The following is a 14,966-nucleotide window of genomic DNA, read 5'->3' on the forward strand; positions in this document are numbered from 1 at the left end:
GTGAGTGTAAAACGGAAACCTGTAATTGTTTTACATGATGGTAGGATTGCTGGTGTCTTTTGTCTGTCTCGTAAACATGCAAGATTTCAGGTACGTCTTGCTACTTCTACTTACACTTAGGTCACACTACACCTACATGTACATGTTTATTTGTACACATTCGTCTGAGTTTTCTTCGATTTTATCTTAAGAGTTCTTGGTCTTATTACTTTTCCTTTTATATCCATGGGGAAGTGGAATAAGAATCTTTCCTCCGTAAGCCATGCGTGTTTTAAAAGTCAACTAAAATGCCGGGAACAATGGGCTAGTAACCCCTTTTCCTGTAATAATTACTAAAAAGAATAAGAAGAAGAAAATTGTCAAAGTGGGAAGTCTGAATGTGCGTGGATGTTGTGCACATGATAAGAAAGAGATGATTGTGGATGTTATGAATGAGAAGAAGCTGGATGTCCTGGCTTTAAGTGAAACAAAGATGAAGGGGGTGGGAGAGTTTCAGTGGAGAGGAATAAATGGGATTAGGTCAGGGGTTTCAAATAGAGTTAGAGCTAAAGAAGGAGTAGCAATAATGTTGAAGGATAAGTTATGGCAGGAAAAGAGGGACTATAAATGTATTAATTCAAGGATTATGTGGAGTAAAATAAAAGTTGGATGTGAAAAGTGGGTTACAGTAAGCGTATATGCATCTGGAGAAGAAAGAAGTGTAGAGGAGAGAGAGAGATTTTGGGAAATGTTCAGTGAATGCGTGGGGAGTTTTGAACCAAGTGTGAGAGTAATGGTGGTTGGGGATTTCAATGCTAAAGTGGGCAAAAATGTTGTGGAGGGAGTAATAGGTAAATCTGGAGTGGCAGGGGTAATGAAAATGGGGAGCCTTTAATTGAGCTATGTGTAGAAAGAGGTTTAGTAATAAGTAATACATATTTTATGAAGAAGAGGATAAATAAATATACAAGGTATGATATAGCACGTAATGAAAGTAGTTTGTTAGATTATGTATTGGTGGATAAAAGGTTGATGGGTAGGCTCCAGGATGTACACGTTTACAGAGGGGCAACTGACATATCGGATCATTATTTAGTTGCAGCTACAGTTAGAGTAAGAGTAGATGGAAAAGAGGAAAATGGCAACAACAAGTAAGAGGGAGGTGTGAGTGTATAAACTAAGGGAGGAGGAAGTTCGGGTGAGATATAAGCAACTATTGGCAGAAAGGTGGACTGGTGCATGTATGAGCAGTTGGGGGGTTGAAGAGGGTTGGAATAGTTTTAAAAATGCAGTATTAGAATGTGAGGCAGAAGTTTGTGGTTATAGGAGGGTGGGTGCAGGAGGAAAGAGGAGTAATTGGTGGAATGATGAAGTGAAGAAGAACAGGATGTGAGTGTGGGGGAGGTGAGTGAGGCATTACGTAGAATGAAAGGGGGTAAAGCAGCTGGAACTGACGGGATCATGACAGAAATGTTAAAAGCAGGCTGGGATATAGTGTTGGAGTGGTTGGTATTTTTGTTTAATAATTGTATGAAAGAAGGGAAGGTACCTAGAGATTGGTGGAGAGCATGTATAGTCCCTTTATATAAAGGGAAGGGGAACAAAAGAGATTGTAAAAATTATAGAGGAATAAGTTTACTGAGCATACCAGGAAAAGTGTACGGTAGGGTTATAATTGAAAGAATTAGAGGTAAGACAGAATGTAGGATTGCGGATGAGCAAGGAGGTTTTAGAGTGGGTAGGGGATGTGTAGATCAAGTGTTTACATTGAAGCATATATGTGAACAGCATTTAGATAAAGGTAGGGAAGTTTTTATTGCATTTATGGATTTAGAAAAGGCATATGATAGAGTGGATAGGGGAGCAATGTGGCAGATGTTGCAAGTATATGGAATAGGTGGTAAGTTACTAAATTCTGTAAAGAGTTTTTATGAGGATAGTGAGGCTCAGGTTAGAGTGTGTAGAAGAGAGGGAGACTACTTCCCGGTAAAAGTAGGTCTTAGACAGGGATGTGTAATGTCACCATGGTTGTTTAATATATTTATAGATGGGGTTGTAAAAGAAGTAAATACTAGGGTGTTCGGGAGAGGGGTGGGATTAAATTATGAGGAATCAAATACAAAATTGGAATTGACACAGTTGCTTTTTGCTGATGATACTGTGCTTATGGGAGATTCTTAAGAAAAATGCAAAGGTAAGTGAATGAGTTTGGGAGTGTGTGTAAAGGTTGAAAGTTGAAAGTGAACATAGAAAAGAGTTAGGTGATGAGGGTATCAAATGATTTAGATAAAGAAAAATTGGATATCAAATTGGCGAGGAGGAGTATGGAATAAGTGAATGTTTAGAGATACTTGAGAGTTGACGTGTCGGCGGATGGATTTATGAAGGATGAGGTTAATCATAGAATTGATGAGAGAAAAAAGGTGTGTTGTGTGTTGAGGTATATGTGGAGACAAAAAATATTATCTATGGAGGGTAAGAAGGGAATGTATGAAAGCATAGCAGTACCAACACTCTTATATGGGTGTGAAGCTTGGGTTGTGAATGCAGCAGCGAGGAGGCGGTTGGAGGCAGTGGAGATGTCCTGTCTAAGGGCAATGTGTGGTGTAAACATTATGCAGAAAATTCGGAGTGTGGAAATTAGGAGAAGGTGTGGAGTTAATAAAAGTATTAGTCAGAGGGTTGAAGAGGGATTGTTGAGGTGGTTTGGTTATTTAGAGAATGGATCAAAGTAGAATGACATGGAGAGCATTTAAATCTGTAGGGGAAGGAAGGCGAGGTAGGGGTCGTCCTCGAAAAGGTTGGAAGGATGGGGTAAGGGAGGTTTTGTGGGAGAGGGGCTTGGACTTCCAGCAGGCTTGCGTGAGCGTGTTCGATAGGAGTGAATGGAGACGAATGGTATTTGGGACCTGACGATTTGTTGGAATGTGAGCAGGGTAATATTTAGTGAAGGGATTCAGGGAAACCGGTTATTTTTATATAACCGGACTTGAGTCCTGGAAATGGGAAGTACAATGCCTGCACTTTAAAGGAGGGGTTCGGGATATTAGCAGTTTGGAGGGATATGTTGTGTATCTTTATAGGTATATGCTTCTAAACTGTTGTATTCTGAGCACCTCTGCAAAAACAGTGATAATGTGTGAGTGTGGTAAAAGAGTTGAATGATGATGAAAGTATTTTCTTTTTTTCTCTATCACATGTATAAGATGTTTCTATTTCTCTTTCAATGTTAATGTAAAATTTAATTTAGCTACCAAAGAATCTTAGAAACTTACTAACTATAAACAATAAGAGCAATTTATTTAGTCAAACCCTAACAAATATATTTTAGATTGTTTACGATAATTAATACTTAAACAAACAAAGTGATGTATATATTTTTTAATAGGTTCAGAATATTGCTATGAAATTATTGCATACAAAACTTTCTCATTTGTCCCATAATGGCAAGATGAGCGTTCGTGGTATTAAGCAAGATCGCAAGTTCTGGCCTATTTCACGTGATATATATATATATGTATAATATGAATAATTATGTAATATAAATATAAGTATATATTAAATTGGATATTATAATATAACATATACAACATATGTTATATGATGATAATACAATACATAAAATGTTTAAAAATGTATTGGAATGAGAATCTTAAATCATCTTGCTCAAGAATTATGTAAACTAGAGAGTTTTTGTAACTTTAGAAAGGAAATGCATAATGCAGAGCATTTATTTCACTTTGAAGAAAGTTAGCTGAGGTACCTATATTTCTGAAACACTGCATAGTTCACAGAATGATGAGACAGACTGATGCTGAATTAATAAGATTGGTACTCAGTCTACATAGGCACTTTGATCTTAATCACCGACTTATTACTAATATATAAACTACTTCACGAAACTAGTTGCATCAAACCTGTAATATACTATATGCTACAACAAATAGTTCTATGTGCGTGTGCATGCTACACTACATACTAATATCATAGATGATACCTATACTGATTAAGTAATGAAGTAAGGATGTACCATTGTTATTAAAAAGGAAAAGAATGATGAAATACATAATATTTAGAAAGTAATTAAAAGCTGTTAGGTAAAAGTAACATGGGACTCATCAGAGTACACATCAGAAAAAGTAGAGAGCAGAATGGTAAGATAGCAACTAAGGAAGTGCATTCAGTTTTTTAAGAAACACGAAAAGAGAATAATCGATAAATTATCGGGAGAGTAGAAATCCCCTGAAATTCTTCGCCAGCAAAGCTAAATATATTCATTCCTGAATTATTATGATCTGAGTCCAAAACAACAGATATTGTTTTCATTAATGAATTCGATTATCCCAGAGGATAATCAGGAAATGCCAAACTACATTAGCAATAAAATGTTTATATAAGCGTGTGTGAGCATGTTAGATAGGATCGAGTGGAGGTAAATGGTTTTTATGATTTAACGTGTTGTTTGAGTGTTAGCAAGGCAACATTTATGAAGGGATTCAGAGAAACCAGTTAGCCGGACTTGATTCCTGGAGGTGGAAGTGCAGTGCTGCCTATACCCTGAAAGAAGAGTGGAAATATGTGGCAGTTTTTGAGCTGTAGTATCAGCACGCCCCTGGCAAGACAGTGATGCAGTGAGTGATGATCAAAGTGTTTCTTCTTTTTCGTCTCACTTTGCCTTGATGGGGAAATGGCTGATGTGTATATATATCACGTGGAAGAACAATTATTCATACTGCTGTGCTCTAGCTCCTGGGAATGTTGTCTGAGAATTCTGAACAACACCTAAAAGAACGCAGGGAACGCAGCCAGTGCCTTGGCTTGGCCCTCATTTTGCGTATTACGAAAATAGACTCGGCGACTTTCACCTCAAAAGCTTTCAGAGGCTTCACATTGTAATATATACAACAGATTTAAGCATTCCTTGAATGTAGTATATCCTATAGATTGTCAAAACAATGATAAAATAGGAAAAACCGGGAGAGACTTAAAGGTTTCTCAGTTAACTAATGTACACTTACGACATTGCTATCAAACACAACATTTGTCTTGTGCTCAGGAATACTTTATATGAACTGGGAAGGGGTTAAATTCAACCTCGTTGAAGCTAACCACCTCCAACAAAAAATGAATAGAAACAATTCTAATTATCTGTGCAAACTCTGTTCCTCAAGGCAGACAATATATCAGTTTAGTCTTACCTATCGCCCAAATTATCCTGAAGCAAAGGAAGAAACGTCAGGCTAAGAAATATGGACAATTCATGCCTCATAATGGCATTCCTGTGTATCGGAGCACCACAGTATCTCCCTGTCCTTCCTCGCTGGAATGCATTTACCTCCTCTACATCTTAGTCAGGTGCATTACCCTCCTCTTCCTTACTGTATATGAAGCTTTCTTAGATTTCCTTCATTCTCTTGAGAAGGTTCACAACATGTTAACGAAATATCGTATTCCTCTGTAAATAAAGATTATTCTGTATTCTTGATTCTTATCCCTTCTTGGGTTAAAGATGTGTACATATAAACTGATAATCAAACATGCAGTTATGGATAAATACATGAGTGGGTGTGGGTGGGTGTGAGTTGGACCTGACTAGCTTGTGCTACTAGGTCGAATGCCGTGCTCCTCCCTTAAGTGATGTGTCTGACCTCACTAGGTCAAGGCATTGGCTTAAGCTGGTGGAAGAATTGGACCTGCCTCGCATGGACCAGTGGGCCTGTTGCAGTGTTCCTTCTTGTGTTCTTGTGTTCTTATGCGAATAACAGGTGGGTCTCTATCATGTCTTACACACAACAGACACTATTCCATCGGTCAGTATGGACGCCTCGTTCACTATCTACATGACTCCCTCCATAAGTGTGGGTACCTCACACATCACCCACAGGCATCCTTCCATCAGTGTGGCTGTCCCGCCACAACTTACAGGACTCCCTTCCCAGTGTGGTAGTGAGAATGTCCTAGAAATATACATGACGTCCTTTTTAGAGGGCGTGTGGTCATCTCACCACTAATATACGTCGTGCATCAGTGTCGGCGTGTTGTCGTCAGACACACAACATTCTGTTCTTCCACAGTGTAGGAGCCTTACCAACAGCACACGATGCCCTCTGTCTGTGTGGGTGTCTTACCCGCCACACACGCGACGCATCCTGTCAGTGTGGGCGTCTTACCCGCCACACACACGACGTATCCTGTCAGTGTGGGCGTCTTACCCGCCGCACATACGTCGTATCCTGTCAGTGTGGGCATCTTACCCGCCACACACACGACGTATCCTGTCAGTGTGGGCGTCTTACTCGCCACACACACGACGTATCCTGTCAGTGTGGGCGTCTTACCCGCCACACACACGTCGTATCCTGTCAGTGTGGGCGTCTTACCCGCCACACACACGACGTATCCTGTCAGTGTGGGCGTCTTACCCGCCACACACACGACGTATCCTGTCAGTGAGGGCGTCTTACTCGCCACACACACGACGTATCCTGTCACTTACCCGCCACACGCGACGTATCCTGTCAGTGTGGGCGTCTTACCCGCCACACACACGACGTATCCTGTCAGTGTGGGCGTCTTACCCGCCACACACACGACGTATCCTGTCAGTGTGGGCGTCTTACCCGCCACACACACGACGTATCCTGTCAGTGTGGGCGTCTTACCCGCCACACACACGACGTATCCTGTCAGTGTGGGCGTCTTACTCGCCACACACACGTCGTATCCTGTCAGTGTGGGCGTCTTACCCGCCACACACACGACGTATCCTGTCAGTGTGGGCGTCTTACCCGCCACACACACGACGTATCCTGTCAGTGTGGGCTCGGGGCGTCTTACCTTCATCTCAAACTTCTATAATTGAGATGACTGTTGCAGGAGGCAGCGACCACACTTGGCTATGCATGAAACGTCAACTCAGCTTTCACTAGGAAATTTTCTCATCCATAACTCTAAATTATATGCAGGATGCTAATGGAATTTGAGTGAATGATCACCTTGGATTTGGGAGCATGTTAGGGGAGTGATCAAAAATAAATATTTGGAAGAGAAAGTCGGGAAAGAGAATAAGGAAGAGAAACAGTAGTTTACTGTTTAATCTTTTGTCTTTAATTATCTTCAGACCGCTTTTATCTGTTGAAACATAACACTTACCACCAGATCGCTGTTGATTCTAACTTATATTTAAGAGTTTGTAAAGTTACAAAGTTACTTAATGTATTTTAAAGTTTCTGAATTCTTTCTTCACGTCTCCTAACACCAATGCAATAAACTGCAACAGAGCACGAAAATCACAACATGACTTAATATATCCAAAAGTCTATTGACAACAGAATGTCAAAAAACACACGAAAAATAAGAAAAACAGTTTTCCATTTACGGAAAGTGTTTTTATATAGTTAATTCAATGATTAATCAACTAGGACCCATCACAACTACGTCCAAGATATTAACAAACACGTGTCACCTACTGATCTGCGAGTCGAACTCATGAGATACGTTAAATATTAAACGTAACTTAGAGATGACGTATAATTTATCAAGTCTACATAACACAACTTGTTAAGAAATTAAACGAGAATCTTCTTAACCTCAGAGAATGTAGATGAATGGTTCAGAGAACCGATAATTTGATAAATTAGACACATGTGCACCATTTGGGTATCTTTAATGAGGAAACGTTTCGCCACACAGTGGCTTCATCAGTCAATACAAAGGAGAAAGGTGAAGAACAGGAGTTTGAGATAATTCCCTCAGCCTTGAGTCGATGTGGTCAGTCCATCAATCTTGAAAAGACTACAGCATATATGCGAAGAAGTGGCTTATATACTGTTGACCTACTGCCAGATTCGTCAAATGTGCTACCACCTACGACATGCCCAATAGTATATAAATTTCTTCGCATATCTGCTGTATTCCTTTCAAGACTGATGTACTGATCACATCGACTCAAGGCTGAGGGACTAATTATCTCAAATTCCTCCTTTTCTTCACCTTTCTCCTTTGTATGGACTGATGAAGCCACTGTGTGGCGAAATGTTTCCTCATTAAAGATACCCAAATGTTGCACATGTATCTAATTTATCAACTTGTCGGTTCTCTGAACTTTTCATCTACATTCCTGTCTGACACAGCAACATCTTGGGATCATAATACAAGGAATTCTTCACTTGCCTAATCCTTGGGCACGACCTACTTCCACATTCGTCAAACGTGATACCACCTACGACTGCTGCACCTCACCTACCTACGGTATATAAGCCACTTCTTCGCACATAAACTGTATTCTTTTCATGATTGATGGACTGATCACATTGACTCAAAGCTGAGGGACTGATTACCTCAAACTCTTCCTGTTCTTCACTTTTCTCCTTTGCTCAGAGAATGTGTTGGCTACAACGTCAAATGTAAAGGTTATGTATGAATAATGAGAAATATATAAACGTCTGTATTATTTTTTTATCTAATCGTATACTGAGAAATATAAAATAAGACAAAACATAAACTTTAGGTACTTCCGTATTAAAAATAAGGATATAAGAAACGTTGAACAAAAATCCTAAATATATTTTATACAGAGAGACTTATTATGTGAAAATGAATATTGTTTAGGAGTCAGCGTATTTTTCATAATCCTATTAGGGCGTAGTCTGAAGGCCACGGCCTCTCCTTCCGCACGCACGAAGAATATCTGAGTACGGCCTCTCCTTCCGCACGCACGAAGAATATCTGAGTACGACCTCTCCTTCCGCACGCACGAAGAATATCTGAGTACGGCCTCTCCTTCCGCACGCACGAAGAATAACGGCCTCTCCTTGAGTACTGAGTACGACCTCTCCTTCCGCACGCACGAAGAATATCTGAGTACGGCCTCTCCTTCCGCACGCACTGAGAATAATATCTGAGTACGACCTCTCCTTCCGCACGCACGAAGAATATCTGAGTACGACCTCTCCTTCCGCACGCACGAAGAATATCTGAGTACGACCTCTCCTTCCGCACGCACGAAGAATATCTGAGTACGACCTCTCCTTCCGCACGCACGAAGAATATCTCCGCACGCACGAAGAATACTGAGACCTCTCCTTCCGCACGCACGAAGAATATCTGAGTACGACCTCTCCTTCCGCACGCACGAAGAATATCTGAGTACGGTAAACGAGCCGCTTCAGCGGAAAAAAATCAGATTTATTTTAGAGTATATGTCGATGGAATTTTCCTCTCACAGTGATCTCATCTCCTGAGCAGTACGAGTCAGTAAGAAACTGAGTTTTTTTTTTCTATATCTGAAATACCTGGAGAGGGGTCTCGGGGAGCACTGCCCCCGCGGCCCGGTCTGTGACCAGGCCTCGTGACGGATCGGGGCCTGATCAACAAGGGTGTTACTGCTGGCCGCATGCAAATTGGCATACAAACTACAGCCCGGCCGGTCAGGTACTGATTTTAAGTGCCTGTCCAGCGCCTTCTTGAAAACAGCCAGGGGTCTATTGGTAATCCCCCTTATGTATGCTAGTAGGCAGTCGGATAGTCTTGGGCACCTGACACTTACTGTATTGTCTCTTAGCGTATCCGTGGAGCCCCTGCTGGTCAATAGGGGATGTTGCATCTCCTGCCGAGTCGTTGGCTTTTGTAGGGAGTGATTTTCATGTGGAAATTTGGGACTAGTCCCTCTAGGATTTTCCAGGTGTATATTATTATATATCTTTCTCGCCTGCGTTCCAGGGAATATAAATCAAGGGACTTCAGCCGTACTTATACGTGCCGTGAAAGTTGTCTGTACTTTCTCCAGGTCTGCAGTTTTGCCTGCCTTGAAAGGGGCCCTTAGTGTACAGCAATATTTCAGCCTAGAGAGAATAAGCGATTTGAAGAGAATCATCGTGGGCTTGGCGTCCCTAGTTTTGAAGGTACTCAGTAACCATCCTATCATTTTCCAGCAGATGTGACAGATACTGTGTTGTGATCTTTGAAAGTGATATCCTCTGACATTATCACTCCCAGGTCCTTCACATAAGTTTTTCCCTCTATTGTGTGGTTGGAATTTGTTTTATACTCCGATTCAGTTTTAGTTTCCTCGAGTTTACAGTATCTTCGATAGACACTTGCAGTGTCTTCGATAAATGACACCGTCATGCAAATTCGGGTGTCATCCGCAAAGGAAGACACGGTGCTGTGGCTTACATCTCTGTCTATGTCAGTTATGAGGATGAGGAACAGGATGGCAGCGAGTACTGTGCCTTGCGGAACAGAGCTTTTCACTGCAGCAGCCTCAGGCTCTAATGTGTTTACTATTACTCTTTGTGCTCTATTTGTCAGAAAGCTATAGATCTATCTATAAACTTTTCCTGTTATTCCTTTATCACACATTTTGTGCGCTATTATACTATGTTCAACTTTCTGAATGCTTTCGCAAAGTCTGTGTATATCTGCATATTGTTTGTCCTCCTAAGCATCCAAGACCTTATCATAGTGGTCCAGTAGTTGGGACAGGCAGGAGCGACCTTCTCTATACCCATGCTGCCCCGGGTTGTGTAACTGATGGGTATCTAAGTGAGTGGCGAAATTGCTTCTTATGACCCTTTCAAATAATTTTGTGATGTGGAACGTTAGTGCCGTCGGTCTGAACAAAGCAGCAAATAATTTACGAAAAATATACGAGACTTTTGTAAAGACTGCTTTATGCAAATTAAACGTTTTTTTTAATTATTTACGGGTCAATACCTATATTAAGAATTAACGAAAGCAATGTAATACTGAAGGATCTTTTCTATGAATCTACCATGATGCTGGTGAGGAGCTCTTGATCCAAAGAGCTGGACCTATCCTCCCCTTCCATAGACCAAACCTGATTACTTCCCATTCGCAGGTGCTGAATAACTACTTAACATTTCGAACTTCTCTGTGATTATGATAATATTTATACTAATATACAATCTAATAATTTATTGTAATATACACTCTAATAATTTATTGTAATATACAATCAAATAATTTATTGTACGGTAACTTTTTCACAGTACGACTCTCGCCACTTCTCCCACCGACCACTCACGCCCACGATTCGTGTCTCATTCTTTCTCCCACGACTCACCTCCACGCCTCAACTCCCCCGTCTAACATCCACGCCTCTCTCCCCGCCCCTCCTCACTCCCATGAATATAAACTTTCAACGTTCTATTAAGTAGTGACCAATTTATATTTGTTTATGACAATTTTATAAAAAAGTCATTTGGAAAAACGCAATTTTTAAGAGAGTTAGGCCTACACAAACATTTAGGAAGAGGTTCTTCTAAGAATTCCAAGTCATGAAAAAGGGGTGAACTTGGTCATCAAAACTCGGTCGTTATCACTGATATATAAACAATGGGTCATGGACGATGCTTTCATCTCAGTTCCTGAAAGATTTAGACAAACTAAAGATCTTGAAGCGGCTCATTTTCTGCTCCAGAGTCTCAGACTTGCGATTCAGATGTTTGCAACTTAACCTCCGGTGTGACGGTTATTTATGATATTATTCTAAATATATCTCAAGACTAGGTGAAAATTATTCTTATATGCTACACACCACGAATTCTCCCGAGGACAGAGAAGCATCTTAAGGGGAATACTTTAACTCTCGTTTCATACTTATAGAGAATCGGTGTTATAGTTAGTTAACGCTCTGTTACGCTAATTTCACTGTCTAGCTGTGATGTTCAGCGTCAAGGGCACGTCATCTAAGTGGTAAAAATATGCTCAATAATATTTGACTCGTTTCTGAACTATATGGACGAGGATTCCCCGGGGGTGAGTAGCAAGTCAGGAGCTGTACACTAAGCTACAGAGAGGACAGAAAAGTTGTATCTTGTCAACCCCAAATGATACTCAACCCACTTTGATATATGTGGAGATGCGACCTGGTGGGTACATCCGTGCTGCAGTCTTGGCCTCACCCAGCCAGGCTCACAACCTTTCTATTGTACATGGATTTAAGTAGATGGAATTCTAAATGATATCTCTCACTCTCTCTCTCTCTCTCTCTCTCTCTCTCTCTCTCTCTCTCTCTCTCTCTCTATCTATCTGTCTCTACCTCCTATGCTTCTGCATATTCTCCCTCCACAACGATAAAAATCAAAATCCGTTTCCTATTGCACTGAAGAGTTAAATAATAAAAAGTACAAATGTAAGCTATGTACTATGATACGCAATTTTTTTTCTTTCTTTTAATGTACCCAGAGACAGGGAGAGAGAGAGAGAGAGAGAGAGAGAGAGAGAGAGAGAGAGAGAGAGAGAGAGAGAGAGAGAGAGAGAGAGAGAGAGAGAGGCTTTCATGACCTTCTTGCAGTATTTGACATGAGAAACTTTGTTGATTTCCCTACTCACATCTCTGGCTCCTCCCTTGACCCAGTAGTGAGTGATCTGGCAGAAGGCATAGTCACTTGTCAACCCCTCGGCTACGTTGGATCGTCTGACCACAAGGCTATTTTTACGACACTTAAGATCCTAACAGAACGAGGTGAGGAGTCCACACGCACAACCTGGCTATGGGAAAGAGGTAATTGGCCAGCCCTTTGCTCTGAGCTCGCCACCACCGATTGGAATGCTCTTCTCCAAGGGGATGTTGACAACCAAGTGAAAGCCTTCACTGGACACATCCTTAATCTACAGCAAGAACACATTCCTCACCGGCAATATGTGACGAAGCTTACAGATCAGCCTTGGTTTGGCTTTCGATGTAGAGAGGCTGCTACTGCTAAGTACAAGGCATGGTGAAGGTATGAGAGACATCCTACCACCTATAACAGGAACTTGCACAGGCAAGCCTGTAGGCATGTGGGTGGCGCTCAAAAGTGGGCCATCGCTAGATGGGAGATGGACACAAAAAGAAAGCTAGTATCAGGTATGGTAGGCTCCAAAACCTGGTGGTCCTTGGTCAAGCGCAGACAGGGTTATTTGCCTGATGAACGCATTCCACCTTTAAATTGACAGGGTGGGACCACCTCTACTAGTAGTCAAGAGAAAACGGACCTCTTTGCTGAACACCTTTCTACCAAAATGCAAGTTCCTGATCCAGCAAGGGACCCTCCTTGGCTAGCTGCAAGAACTGTGTCAAAACTGTCAGTGGTGACAATAAGGCAGAAAGAGATGCATTTCCTTCTTAAATCGCTTGACCAAGAAAAGGCTGTGGGCCCAGACAAGTTGAGCCCAAGATTGCTGAGAAGATGTGCAGACCAGCTAGCAGCACCTCTAACTCGCATCTTTCAGCACTGCCTAGTACAGTGTAAATGACCTTCTCTGTGGAAAGAGGCAAATGTAGTCCCTGTTCACAAAAAGAAGAGCAGAGCAGAAATCAGCAACTACAGAACAGTGTCACTCCTGTCAATCACTGGCAAGCTCCTTGGGACAATAATCTCAAGACAAATGACAGAGTTTTTTGACTACCACTCACTACTTTGTGACCGTCAATATGGCTTCAGGAATGGTTAGTCTGCTGCTGATCTGTTGTTAAACCTCTCCAATAAGTGGCACCAGTCACTGGATGAATCCGAAGTCAGCTGTGTGGTAGCACTGGACATTGCTGGTGCTTTCGACCGGATGTGGCACCAGGGCCTCTTAGCAAAACTGCAAGCTCTGGGAATTGCAGGCTCTACGCTATGTCCTCTCAGTGATTACGTTCATGGTAGATCTCTAAGGGTAGTTCTCAATGGAACAGAATCAGCAAGATATCCTAATGGGGAAGTGTTCCACAAGGAAGCGTTCTGGAACCATTGTTATGGAATATCTACTTCAATGACCTTCATCTCATCCCAGAATCCCATGTAAATGCAGACGACTGTACACTGACATTCACTTATCCAAGAGAAGAAATGCCAGCTGCTCTAAGTTACATAAATCACCAGCTCAGAGCTATATCAGCTTGGGGAAATAGATGGCAAGTAACATTTGCACCTGAGAAAACACAAATGATGATATCTCTAGGCACCATGATGGTAATGCTGGTGCAGTAGTAAGGATGAATGGGAGGGTGTTGGCACCTGGGGAAGAAGTTGATATTCTTGGGGCGAAATTTGACTCCAAACTGACCATGAAAAACCACGTTGTAAATCTTGCAAACAAGGCAGCCAGGAAGCTTACAGCACTTCGCCGAATCTCGCATCTGCTTGACAGTAGGGGTTGCAAGATTTTGTACGAGGCACAAGTACGCTCACACCTTGAGTATGCTCCACTTTCTTGGTTCGCCTGCCCCCCTTCTCATCTGCGACTGCTTGACAAAGTAGAAAACAGAGTAAGACGTCTCATTTCTCGCCTGGACCAATGCTGGATAGATCTGTCATTTCAGAAGAGCCTTCAACACAGGAAGGATGTGGGTGGCCTTACTGTTATGTACAAGGCCAATATTGTCAAAGTACCACACTTGGATCCACTTCGAGGACAGCGTGAAGCAAGCTTCTATATCACAAGACGGGCAGAAAGCAGCAACTTCACTCTGGCTGTACCCTTCTCCAGAACATCACCTCATCTGAGATCATTTATCCCCAGGATGACTCGAGTATGGAACACATTCGTACAGCATTATGATGTCAACGAGATAAAGTCAGTTGATCAGATGAAAATGCTGGCCCCCTGATGGCTCCAACTTCATCCTGTTGCTTACTTGTATGTCTCATAACAATAAAAATGCTTTCAAATGAGCTGATGTAGGTAACAGCTCTTAGCTTGTCAATAAATTTAGGAATCCTTAACCTGTAAATAGCTTGTAAATAAAGCTAGGGATCCTTAACCTTGTCAAACCCTGTGTAAAAAACAAAGAGACAAAGAGAGAGACAAAGAGAGAGAGAGAGAGAGAGAGAGAGAGAGAGACCAAAATAATGAGAGGGAATGACAGGGTGGGCAGAGACAGGGTGTTCCCCGGGGGTACACAGCAACAAGGGGGCAAAATTGGGAAATTAAAAATTCGATGAGTCAAGGGAGTTGGAAAACTTGGGCCCGAGTTGTCAACTCATGGGGAGGAG

This window comes from Cherax quadricarinatus, unplaced genomic scaffold (genome assembly GCF_038502225.1).
Source record: "Cherax quadricarinatus isolate ZL_2023a unplaced genomic scaffold, ASM3850222v1 Contig518, whole genome shotgun sequence".
Lineage (NCBI taxonomy): Eukaryota > Metazoa > Arthropoda > Malacostraca > Decapoda > Parastacidae > Cherax > Cherax quadricarinatus.